Genomic DNA, 12,989 nt, shown 5'->3' with positions numbered 1-12,989 from the left:
GAGCAGCCCCTCCCGTGGGGGCTATAAAAAGCCACGTTCGCTCGCCGACAGAGCAGTTGAGTTGGTGTGGGGAGCTCGGAGGCAGTTGAGAGTTGAGTCATAAAAAAAAAAAAAAAATATATATATATATATATATATATATATATATATATATATATACATATACATACATATATATATACATCTTCTTCTTCTTCTTTCGGCTGCTCCCGTTAGGGGTCGCCACAGCGGATCATCCGTGTGATCCGCATAGTGATTTGGCACATGTTTTACGCCGGATGCCCTTCCTGACGCAACCCTGGTCGCCTCTTACGACACAGGGATATGGTACACCTATTTTAACCGGGGTATACACCGGCCCAGTACACTGGTACTCATTTTGCCAACCTCAGAAGGATGACAGGCTGAGTCAACCCCCTGGTGTATTAATTCAGTGGCTCAACGGGGCTTGAACTCAGGACCTCTTGGATCCCAAGCCGCTGCCCTAACCACTGCGCCAACACCAGGCATATATATATATATATATATATATATATATATATATATATATATATATATATATATATATATATATATATATATATATATATATATATATATATATATATATATATATATATATATATATATATATATATATATATATATATATATATATATATATATATATATATATATATATATATACATATATATATATATATATATATATATATATATATATACATATATATATATATATATATATATACATACATATATATATATATATATATATATATATATATATATATATATATATATATATGTATATGTATATATATATGTATATATATATATATATATATATATATATATATATATATATATATATCTTCTTCTTCTTCTTTCGGCTGCTCCCGTTAGGGGTCGCCACAGCGGATCATCCATTATGATCCGCATAGTGATTTGGCACATGTTTTACGCCGGATGCCCTTCCTGACGCAACCCTGGTCGCGTCTTACGACACAGGGATATATACATATATATATATATATATATATATATATATATATATATATATATATATATATATATATATATATATATATATAGATATATATATATATATATATATATATATATATATATATATATATATATATATATATATATATATATATATATATATACATATATATATATATATATTATTACGGTTGTGGAAATTCACAGAACACCATTCAGGTTCCCCGAAGATCAGCTTTTTTCGATAAGTGTGTGTTCCAGGTTAGATTTCCCCACCAATGTACAACGGGATGTTGTTTGTGTGCCGGGCTGTGCATCTTTGAGGTAGTGTTATTCTTTTCTCTCTTTTATTTTAAAACAACAACAACAACGATAACCCATGGCCGCGTGAAGCCGGTGATTTCAACCACGTCCGCGTGAGGTCGGTGATTTCAACCATGTCCGCGTGAAGTCGGTGATTTCAACCACATCCGCATGCAAGCATGACTTGCAAAACGGATCAAAAAGGCCTTACGCTCTGAAGAAGCTGGCCAATCGGAAGTGAAAGGGGCGGATCCAGCCTGGGTGAAGGTTCAAAGGTGAAAATGGGGAGGGCACTGATTTTGGGTGGTGAAGCCCAGAGCAGCCCCTCCCCTTGGGGCTATAAAAAGCCGCGTTTGCTCGCTGACAGAGCAGTTGAGTTGATGTGGGGAGCTCGCAGGCAGGTGAGTTGGTGTGGGGAGCTCGGAGGCAGGTGAGTTGGTGTGGGGAGCTCGGAGGCAGTTGAGTTGGTGTGGGGAGCTCGGAGGCAGGTGAGTTGGTGTGGGGAGCTCGGAGGCAGGTGAGTTGGTGTGGGGAGCTCGGAGGCAGGTGAGTTGGTGTGGGGAGCTCGGAGGCAGGTGAGTTGGTGTGGGGAGCACAGAGGCAGGTGAGTTGGTGTGGGGAGCTCGGAGGCAGGTGAGTTGGTGTGGGGAGCTCGGAGGCAGGTGAGTTGGTGTGGGGAGCTCGGAGGCAGGTGAGTTGGTGTGGGGAGCTCGGAGGCAGGTGAGTTGGTGTGGGGAGCTCGGAGGCAGTCGAGTTGGTGTGGGGAGCTCGGAGGCAGGTGAGTTGGTGTGGGGAGCTCGGAGGCAGGTGAGTTGGTGTGGGGAGCTCGGAGGCAGGTGAGTTGGTGTGGGGAGCTCGGAGGCAGTCGAGTTGGTGTGGGGAGCTCGGAGGCAGGCGAGTTGGTGTGGGGAGCTCGGAGGCAGGTGAGTTGGTGTGGGGAGCTCGGAGGCAGTCGAGTTGGTGTGGGGAGCTCGGAGGTAGGTGAGAGCAGTGGAGAGCTGGTTGCTTGAGCTCGTGCTGCGCTGGAGTTCGTGGCTTGCAGTTGGCAGTGGGAGTGGAGAGACGCCCCGTTGAGAGCTGGGGAGTTCAGTGTACAACACTGGTGTCAGTGAGTGGGACAAGAACTCTCCAGTCTCCAAGCGAAATTAACGGAACCGGATCAAGGGTTTGCGAAGCGACCCTCCGGTTCCATTAAATTCGGAGCTTTCAAATTTATTATTCCCGATACGCAAAATGGCAGCTCAAGGCGAGCAGGGGCAGGAGGGAATAGGTTTAGATAGAGAATCTATGGCTCAGGACGAAATCACCGTGCAGGACACTCCCATGCAGGTTGAACTTCCCGCCCAACCAAACGCAGAGCTTGTGATGGGCGCAGCGGCGGGGCCCGCAATGAATGATGCTTCCCTCCCCGATCCCGGCCGTTGCCGCGACCGATAATGGCGGATCGGCTGAGCCGAGTTCATTCGAAATGTGCCAGTTGTTCGCAATGCTGGCAGGAATAAACGCCAATATGAAAACAAATGCGCAAGAAATGAATGCGAATATACAAGCGATGGAAAACAAAATGGATGGCATGCAAATGCGCAACGAATGAAAGAGATGAGGGGTGAGATGCATGGGACGAAGCCTGCAGGGGGCACGAAGGACATCATGGTGATTGAACACGACGGAACGCAGACGACGGAGCACAAAATGGCGGCGCCACGTGGCAGAGACACCGAACCAACGAAGGGGAGTGTGGATTGTGTCGGTCCTGCAATGGAGACGGGTGAGGTCACAATAATTCGGGAGACGTGTTTGGCGAGACTCGTGGAGGTGACGGAGAAAGTGTCGGTGACAGAGAGGGAAGAATTAAATGGGGAGACCGAGACGTGTACGAGACGCGTCGAGACGAGGGAGATAATAAAGGAGAAAACGGAAATAAAAACAGAGACACAGGAGATGGAGGGTGAATTAAATGAAACTAAAGACGAACACACACACATGGAGTTAGCGAGGGACAATGAGGGGGAGCTTGGGGAATGTGTCGTGACCCGGTGCGAGCTGCAGGATAGCCTCCTCCAGGAACGAGGGGAGGGAATATGCCCCCTCGGCAGACAGAGAACGGCCCTCGCGCGCGCCTTCGTGGAGGGGTTCCGGTGCGGGAACGTCCCGCGTATCGAAAAAGGCCGTCGCGAGCACGGTAAAAATGGCGACGAGTGTTAGGTGGATTTGGAACACGCGGGTCCCCACGTGGACGCGAGCTCGGGGCATGTCGTGCTGCTTACCGCGTGTTCTGTTCGCGGAGAACGCGGAGCGGGTTTCCGGGACGTTACGCGAGCGCCAGCTGCAGACTCGGTGCGCGTGTGACGTCATCGGCGGGAATCTCGCGGCACCAATGCCGGACAAACAGCGCACGTCCCGCGTGGGGAATTCCCCGCGAGCGAGTGCTCTTCGGAATTGGCGGAGTGACGTCATTACCGCACGGATGAGCCCTTGGAAGGGACGTCGGTATCGCCCGTAAGGACGAACGGGCGTGGGGTAAACCACCGCCCTGGAGGTGCAGAGAAGGGGGAAAAGCCTCGCTTCCGGTACACGAATCCAGGCAGGGGGTCGTAGACCCCCTTGCTTAGGGCACAGGAAAACAACTAGTTAGCGGGAAGGGTTAGTTTAGTTAGACCGGCTTCATGGGGCAGGGACAAGTCCTCATGGGGCCCGTGGAATGGATTAGTTAGAGGGATTTTAGTTTAGATTTAGGATGGGAAATGATATTTGGAAGACAAGGACAGACATTGAATATGTAGAGGGGACGTAGCTTAGCTACGTAGAGTAAAAGGATGTGCTATAGTTTAAGGGATGACGAGGAAGCACGAGTCAGCTTGGGGACTCAGTTAGTGGAATGGTAGTGTTCAGTGAGATGAGAATTGAAAGGAAACATGTTGAGTGAGTGAGGGCCAGCGGGCCTGTGTGAATGGAGCGAATGTGGTGTGCATGGTGCGATGAGTGATTGGGGGGGAGGAGTGATTCCCACCCAAGGGACCCCGGGGTCAGAGTAATGTTAATAAGTGGGTTAGCCAAATTGACAAAATGGAGGTCGTTTTGCTGTTGGTGTGAATGTAGGCTCGAAACCCGTTTGGAGGGGGTGCAGGAGTCCTGTTGACAGGCTGGGAGCGTGGCTGTGAATGGTGAGTATCGTGGGCACCCCGGACACCGGACTAGTCGGCCATGGTAGGCCAAGGGCCCAAGAGGGGCCGGGATAGCGTAGTGGGCATGGGTGGGCCCACATGAAGCGGGGCCCGGAGCGCCAATGGCCGCATGGGCAGTGTCGTGGGCACGGGCACCCGAGGAAAAGGGGCCCGTGGCACCAGCCTGCCACGTGAGCGTCGAGTGGGAGTAGCCAGAGAGGGCACTCCCCAGATCATAGGGAGCTGGTAGGCTCAGAGACAGTCTCAGGGCCCGGGGGTGCCATGGTTGGAGAATCAGCAGAGGGTAGTTCCTGCCAAGTGAGCCACGTGGCCCAGCCACGAGACCGTGCGAGGGCACAAAGGAAAATTGGAGGGCAAGGCCCAAATTTGTTAGGACACCAACACAGCCGATGGGAATCTACGTTGTTATAATCAATAGATTAAGTGAGAGGTGTTAGTTGAAAGCCCTGGGGTAGTTTAACGTTAATAAATGTTAGGGTAGATAGGGAAGTGCACCCCTTCGCACCATCCATCCCTTCACTCTCAGTAGGCCGCTGGACCCACCTTGGGTTAGATCACTGAGATCTGAGGAGGCCATTCTGAAGATTAATTGGGCCTCAAGACAGGATGCTAGCTCTCCCTTATTCCCCACAAGGAAGGGAACGTAGGGGTTGGGAGTAGGCTAGGATGACTATAGGTTAGCCGGACAGAGACAATAAAGGGGGTTAGGGAAACATGATTTATAAAAGGAAAATAAATAAACAAAAAGATGGGGCTAAATTTGGATTTTTGCAAACTAAGGGAGTGGGTATGGATAGAAACAGGAAAGGCGATAGGTTGGGAGGGAGACAGTAGGGTAGGTCCGAGCCCGCCTTCAGAGCGGCCGGCACCACCGCACGCCCTCCACAAACTTCCCAGAATGAGACAAGAGGCCGGCCAGCTTCACCTGCTAGCCTGTTTGTGCTTCAGCGGCCTGTTCCGGCCTTGCCTTGCCTGCCTGCCTCCGCCTTGACCCCATGCCTGCTTGCCCTTGTGTCTTGCATTTGCCCCTGTATTCCATCCATCACCATGTGCGCCAGGATCATCGCGCAAGTTGCAAGGACTGCCTTGCAGGCAGCCGCACACGGGGACTGCATTGGTGCAGCCCGTGCACCGTTTGTGTTTGCATGCGTCATCCAGTTCACTTCAGGGAGGAGCCTGGGACTGCATTGAGCAGCCGGCTACCTCCCTGTGCTTGTGTTCACTGCTCAACTGCGTTTATTTAAAGGGGGAAGCCTGGGATTGCATTGGGCAGCCGGCTCCCTTCTTGTGTTCTTTCCTGCATTTATTACATGAGCCAGAGACTGCATTTTGGCAGCCTGGCTCCCTGCTTCAAGAATGGCCTGTGGGATGGCATATGGCATGCCGGGTTGGGGTGAATTGCCTCCAGCAGCTGAAGACATGAGAAAGGTTCTGTGACAGACAACGGGGCCTTTTGAACAGGCCCCAAAGACATCCGACCTTCAGCTGGGGGGCGCTTACCCTCACAAACTATTGAATAACTTTGCCATGCCCTTTTTCCCACAGAGTCCATCAGACCTGGGCCATGGTTTAGTGTAAAATTATAAGGTTAAGGTAAAATTGTAAATAAGTTTTTCTCCCCCTGCATGTTTGTCGTAGCACTGGCAATTGTAGATAAGTCGTCTGTATGAGTGAGGTTGTTTAGTTAGTTACACAGCCCATATGTTATTTACTTTGGGACACGGATACACCAAATGTCGCACTCAGGAATCCGAAGGTAAATCATACTAGGGGAGAACTTACACATGAAGGCACAAAAAAAATGTGATGACTCGGGACGAGTCTGTAAAAAGGGGAGGGGGTAGTGTTACGGTTGTGGAAATTCACAGAACACCATTCAGGTTCCCCGAAGATCAGTTATTTCGATAAGTGTGTGTTCCAGGTGAGATTTCCCCACCAATGTATAACGGGATTTGTTCGTGTGCCGGGCTGTGCATCTTTGAGGTAGTGTTATTCTTTTCTATCTTTTATTTCAAAACAACAATCACAACAAGAACAACAACAACAACAACAACAACAACGACAACCCACCTCTGCGTTTGATGGCGATTTCCACCACATCCGCGTGAAGCCGGTGATTTCAACCACGTCCGCGTGAAGCCGGTGATTTCATCCACGTCCACGTGAAGCCGGTGATTTCATCCACGTCCGCGTGAAGCCGGTGATTTCATCCACGTCCGCGTGAAGCCGGTGATTTCAACCACGTCCGCGTGAAGCCGGTGATTTCAACCACGTCCGCGTGAAGCCGGTGATTTCAACCACGTCCGCGTGAAGCCGGTGATTTCCACCACGTCCGCGTGAAGCCGGTGATTTCAACCACGTCCGCGTGAAGCCGGTGATTTCAACCACGTCCGCGTGCAAGCATGACTTGCAAAACGGATCAAAAAAGCCTTACCCTCTGAAGAAGCTGGCCAATCGGAAGTGAAAGGGGCGGATCCAGCCTGGGTGAAGGTTCAAAGGTGAAAAGGGGGAGGGCGCTGATTTCCGGTGGTGAAGCCCAGAGCGGCCCTCCCCTTGGGGCTATAAAAGGCCGTGTTTGCTCGCCGACAGAGCAGTTGAGTTGGTGTGGGGAGCTCGAAGGCGGTTGAGAGCAGTGGAGAGCTGGTTGCTTGAGCTCGTGCTGTGCTGGAGTTTGTGGCTTGCAGTTGGCAGAGGGAGTGGAGAGACACCCCGTTGAGAGCTGGGATTTCAGAGTGTTGGAGTGCGGGCAGTTGGTTCACTGGGGGTTCGCCGGCGCAACCAGGAGGCCAGAGTCGAGACCCGTTCACTCCTCCAGCACGTCGTTGGCTAAGCCAGGCCACAGTGGAGGCCGGACGACCAAGGGAGCCAGTCGGAGCTCGGGGGTCCGGACAAATATACCGAGGGTCGCTGAACAAGGACCCATCGAGTCACCACGAGGGTGGCCAGGTATCCCGCCCGGTCTCTCGGATCCCGTTCGGTCATCCCGGCTCTGACTAATTATAAAGGCTCATGAGCCTGGTTCTTTCTTTTTGGGGTTTTGGATGAAAGTCTGTGGCGCATTGTCTATGGAAGTAGAACTGATTAAGTGCATGATTGTGCACATGATAATAGACATCGGCTGTAGGTTGTTTGCTAGTGTCTTGTCCCTGAGCCCCCATTGCTTCATTGACTGCTTACCGTGTAAAAATAAATACCCCTATTATTTGAATGTTAAGCTGCCCGTTGTGTCACTTTCTGCCATGATGCGTTCGGAATATTAGCTGGCTTTTAAAGCCGATAAAACGTACATCTGGTCCGACGGGACTTGGCGATATAAAACCGCTCGGCAATTGCATACGGAACGAGCTGCTTAAGCGGCTCGTTTTCGTGCAGGCCCCGTCGAGGTATAAGCTCCCGGTATCTCTGTCTGCGCGAATAATTAGGAACATCGACAATTTGGCGATCGACCCTGTAGCGTGTGGACAGAGGGACTGGCTGGTTTATGACGTGTTAAAAACACCCGTAGCTGGGTTTCGGCGTTGATCCGGAAGCTACGACTCGATTGCGTGTTCGGTGGGCGCACACGGCCGCAATTGGGCTAATGCGGTCATCTGCACGCCGAATGGGCGGAAATCTACAACTATACATATATTGTTGCGAATTCGCGCCCTCCGGCGTGTGGACGGCCACGTAACTCGGCTCGCGGCACGTCGCCCACCGGACGGACAATTCAGTCGTGACCCTCTGGGAACTATCGCCCGGAGCCAGTCACGGGTGGGCCTTTCGACCTCACTACAATTGTGCCAATCGGCCACCCGCGTAGGATAGGGTTGTTCGCCAAACTCGACCTACCTAAGTACCCACGCGGATGGTAAACCGGGCAATCGTATCTCGCCACAGGTCGACTCCGGACACGAGCCGCTTGGGCGGCCCGTTCCGTACTATCGGGATAACCGAGCAGTGTTATCGTCGACCTCGACGGTTCAGGTTATTTACTGGGCGTTTTGCACCCACTACGAACCCTTTACATGAAGCAGGATGGAGATTCAATGAGGAAAAGACGAAGCGAAACGGGAAAACAGTTCAGACAATGCACATTTATTTCCCGGCACACGAAAAGCATGTATATACAGCCATACAGTCAAAATGCACATAAAGCAACCAAAACAATAAAAGCAACAACGACGCAGAGTTACTACCGACTACGCGCACACATGGCAACACTTATACAGCTTTACTTTACAGACGGCGCAAACACACATTTACAAAAAAGCAAAGGAAAGAAGCCACCCTCATCGACAATGAGGCAGACAGGCCTGTAGGCCAAATGTGCGCGTGACCTGGAGGAGCGGCCAGGTCCGCGAGACCGGGGGGGGGGGGTCCGACCCGTGTCCTCGTGACGCGTTGGCGGGTGAGCCGCAAATGTGGCCGCGCGGCTGTGCCCCGACTCCATGCTCCTTGGCGGGTTTCGTTGGCACGACGTTTGGAGTGGGGTGGGAACGGGGCCCCCTTTTGCACTATCTCAGCGTGGGGGAAAGGGGGAATTGTTGATGCCCTGGGGGAGGAGAGTGGCTGGCTGGCTTGGGTCCCACGATGAGACGAGCGATTCCCCACACCGTAACCTCGTCGCCGACCGCCGTCCTTCTCGCCTCGGACCCGAGCTCCCTTGCCTCTTCCCGCAACTCTTCTCAGTTTCACACTCTCCTCACCCGACCGACTCGACTCTGCCACTCTTTTCAGTTCCGCACTCTCCTCACCGAACCGACTCGACTCTTCCACCTTGCACTCGCCTTTTTATAGGCGGGCAGGAGAAGCCAGTATGCAAATATTCGGATCTGAATGCCCTCGGGGGCAGAGCCACGCTCGCCCATTGGTCGGAGGAAACAGGGGCGTGAACCTCCCCTGATCCTAGAATTTGCATATATCGACTTCACACACATGCGCCTGGAGGCGTGGCCAAGCCGCCCCGTGCTTGCTAATTGGACGGAGGAAAAGTGGGCGTGTAGCATTTTTGATCCGAATTTTCCCTCGGAAAAACCGCTATTTGCGCTCGCGGCTCGGTGCGCTCGGCACCTAACGCCGAATGGGCCCGAGACAGCCCGACGTTCAGTGTTCACAGGTGGTGCGGTTGTTGGTTGTGAAGGAGAGAGGCGAAGGTGGTGGAGGGTTTTCGGTGGTGGTTTGATGGTTATGGTGCCGCTTGGGAATGGCGGTGATGCGATGATGTGGGAGCGTAGATGGTGGCGGTGGCGTGGTTGTTGTGTGATGGCGGTTGAGACGTGGTTGGTTCAAAATAAAGATAGAACAGAAAAAATGGCGAACTCAAAGTGTCGCAGCCCGGATGAATCACATAAATTCCTTCTATGCAACGGGTTTGGGCTAACTACACATGTACTTAGAGATATCTCACCTACGGGTCCTGAATGGTGGTTTGCGAATTTCCACAGCCGTAACGAAATATATGTATATATATATATATATATATATATATATATATATATATATATATATATATATATATATATATATATATATATATATATATATATATATATATATATATATATATATATATATATATATACACACACATACTGGACGACCCGTGAACCCGTTGTGACAGCGGTTGATGAAAACAATCATTTCAAGAAGAAAAAAAGATAGCTCCAGCGAACTATACTGCCGAGGTTGTTTGCATTGATCAAATACTCCCGAAGAGCACTTGACTGAATCGGGAATTAATTTTTTAATAATTTTTTTTCGTTGCCCGATTTGAACGAAACTTCATACTGCACACCACAGGACAATGTTGAGTAAGGTGGGCCAAAAAATTTTGTGCAATCGTGTACCATTTTGGCTGTATTTTGGGAACATACATACATACATACATACATACATACATACATACATACATACATATATATATATATATATATATATATATATATATATATATATATATATATATCTTGACCTGTAGTTGGAAGAATGACATATGCAGCAAGATTTTTCGAATGGCAAGAGCAAGACCTGGTAATCATTTCGGAGGCAAAATATGTCTTTCCAGAATGATGGCCATTGGCTAAACACAACGCAAGGTCGGCAGTGGGAACTGAGGAGTGAATTAGGCCTTTTTTGCTCCCAATGAGAGGAGAGCATTGCAGCTTCCAATGAAGATAGGCCGTTTTGCTCCCAATAAGAGAACATGGATTCCAATGAGAGTAAGCCTTATTTGCTTTGATAATGTGATTAGAATATTCGTATTAACGTGAAAGTAGAGCACTTGGGTAATTAAAATCTGAAAACTTTGTTCACACAAATCCTAGGCAAAGCATACAGATTAGATTGAACCAAGTCATTGCAGGTAATATCCGGTTACCCCGTCCGAGACACGTGTTGTTCTTGGTTCGATTCCTCATAATTACAGGAATCTCTAGGAGAAAAAAAACAATCAGTAAAATATCATAGCCAGTGAAAATTCCATCATGGTGGTTTCCATCAGGACTTTTGCCATAATCATGGTTCCAAAACTAGCGATGAATGTCCAAAAGGTGAAATTGTTACAATCAGGATGATTGTGTTTTGAGCATCAGCGGAGTGCTTTCCAAAATCATGATACATCCTGCACATGTACAGTGTAATCAAGGAGGATCCATCATATAAAAGTATTAAGATTAAGAAAATTTCATCCCACCTTTACCTCCAAGCCGAATCACTGCACCTTGTGCTATGGGATTTGTGTTCGTAGCAAGACATGGCAAACATTTTTCAATACTGTACAAGTACAATTCCCAAGGTGAGGGGCAGTGGGTAGTTATATTGGCATCGTGTGAGCAGAGTGCAGAGGACCCACACATCAACCTCAAGGTAACGCCGAGTCAGCGAGGTGTGCAAAACGCCACGCCTTCTATCTTAACCATGCCAGAGGTCGGACTGTGAGGCCTAAATGACACAGGCGTTTGAGAATTCAGAACAAGAATCAATAGCTGTGCTCGTTCGACCAACGGGATGTTCGCGCCTTCAAATGTGAGCGTTTTCACAAGGACAGAGGGTGTGTACAGGTGCAATGGAGAGCACGTGTGATGCAGCACTTGTGCCTTATGGCGCTCTTTCTACGGGATGTTCCCATCTCTTGGAGCAATGATGTGCACCTTGTGCAGGGAGGGTGGGAGATGAGACGGTGGACGCATATGCCGCACATTAATGGACACTGGGAGGAGCGGTGGATCCGATCCAGGCACAAAGGGAGACGGCGGAGGATGGTAAGATGCGAGGGCGGGGGACCAAGGCGCGACGTACCGGTGCCCCACAAATTCGCTCCTATTTCTGCTGAGAGTTTGAGAACCGCACTAGGCCCGTATCACACTGGTCCAGCTTGGTTCGTGCACCGAAACAACGAAACGCGTTTGGAATCGCAAAATCAGCACCAAGGACAGCACCGCAAATATGACCCGCCTTCACCCACCTTACACAGATATCCAAAATCAGCACCAAGGACAGCACCGCAAATATGACCGGCAGTCACCCAGCTCACACAGATATCCAAAATCAGCACCAAGGACAGCACCGCAAATATGACCCGCAGTCACCCACCTCACACAGATATCCAAAATCAGCACCAAGGACAGCACCGCAAATATGCCCCGCAGTGACCCACCTCACACAGATATCCAAAATCAGCACCAAGGACAGCACCGCAAATATGACCCGCAGTCACCCACCTCACACAGTTATCCAAAAGCGCCATGTCGGCGTCACACCGGAAGGTGCGCCGTTGCGACGCGGTCCGTATGGCCTCCTCCCGGAGAGGTGGACACGAGCGAGAACCACAGGCCGAGCGAGATGCAAACCTGGTGCAGATCTCGCCGGGTGCACCGCGCCATACCCGCCTCGGACCCCGCCTTCCAACAACGTCGGACGACGTTGATTGGTTGCCACCCCGGGTGCGCGGGTGATATATGCGGCTCGCGCTCGTCTCTCCTTCACCAGTGATTTTACCAACTGACCAGCGATGCAACCAAGACTTCAAGTTGGGGGGGGGGGTGAGGATGGGGGCCCACCTGGAAATCACTGTACGTTAAAAGGAGTGTGAGGCAGAAGGTTTATTTGTAAACATTACACACTTTTACACATTTTATGAGAATCACATTTCATTGTTTGGAATGTGTCCAAAGTGGTGTCCCTCGCATCCTGTCCCATCCTCACTCCCCCTCCCCCTCATTTTGTACCCCTGACCTTTGCCACCAAACAGCACAGTCTCGAGCTCCTCCTCCAAGTCCACCACCTATAGCTCCCCCTCTGATTACATCTTCTCTCCCCCCACCATTCTCCCTCAACCCTTCCCTTGTGATTCCTCCAAATCTTCATCAGATTCAATTTCCCAGCTTCGTGCATCACACATCCTCTCACTCTCCACTACTCCAGATACCATTTTCACCACCTAGTGTTTTATTTCCTACCAAGCCACTTTACCCAATTCCACATCTTCTGTGAAGATTTCACACTCTCCATTTT

General features: G+C 50.0%; 1 protein-coding gene across 1 annotated transcript in view; it reads right to left on the bottom strand.

Annotated features, from left to right (window-relative positions):
- The window catches only part of LOC147011730 (uncharacterized), a 104,505-nt gene extending 92,146 nt beyond the window's left edge, over window positions 1-12,359 (bottom strand). The window contains exon 1 of the mRNA XM_085856286.1: window positions 12,197-12,359. The gene's annotated coding sequence lies outside the window, so the exon portion shown is untranslated. The remainder of the gene's footprint in view (window positions 1-12,196) is intronic.
- Window positions 12,360-12,989: the final 630 nt, after the last annotated feature.

The sequence above is a fragment of the Eptatretus burgeri genome, chromosome 15 (genome assembly GCF_056783735.1).
Source record: "Eptatretus burgeri isolate ZD-2024b chromosome 15, Ebu_testis_v1, whole genome shotgun sequence".
NCBI classification, from domain to species: Eukaryota; Metazoa; Chordata; class Myxini; order Myxiniformes; family Myxinidae; genus Eptatretus; species Eptatretus burgeri.
This window is presented reverse-complemented; position numbering and strand designations above follow the sequence as displayed.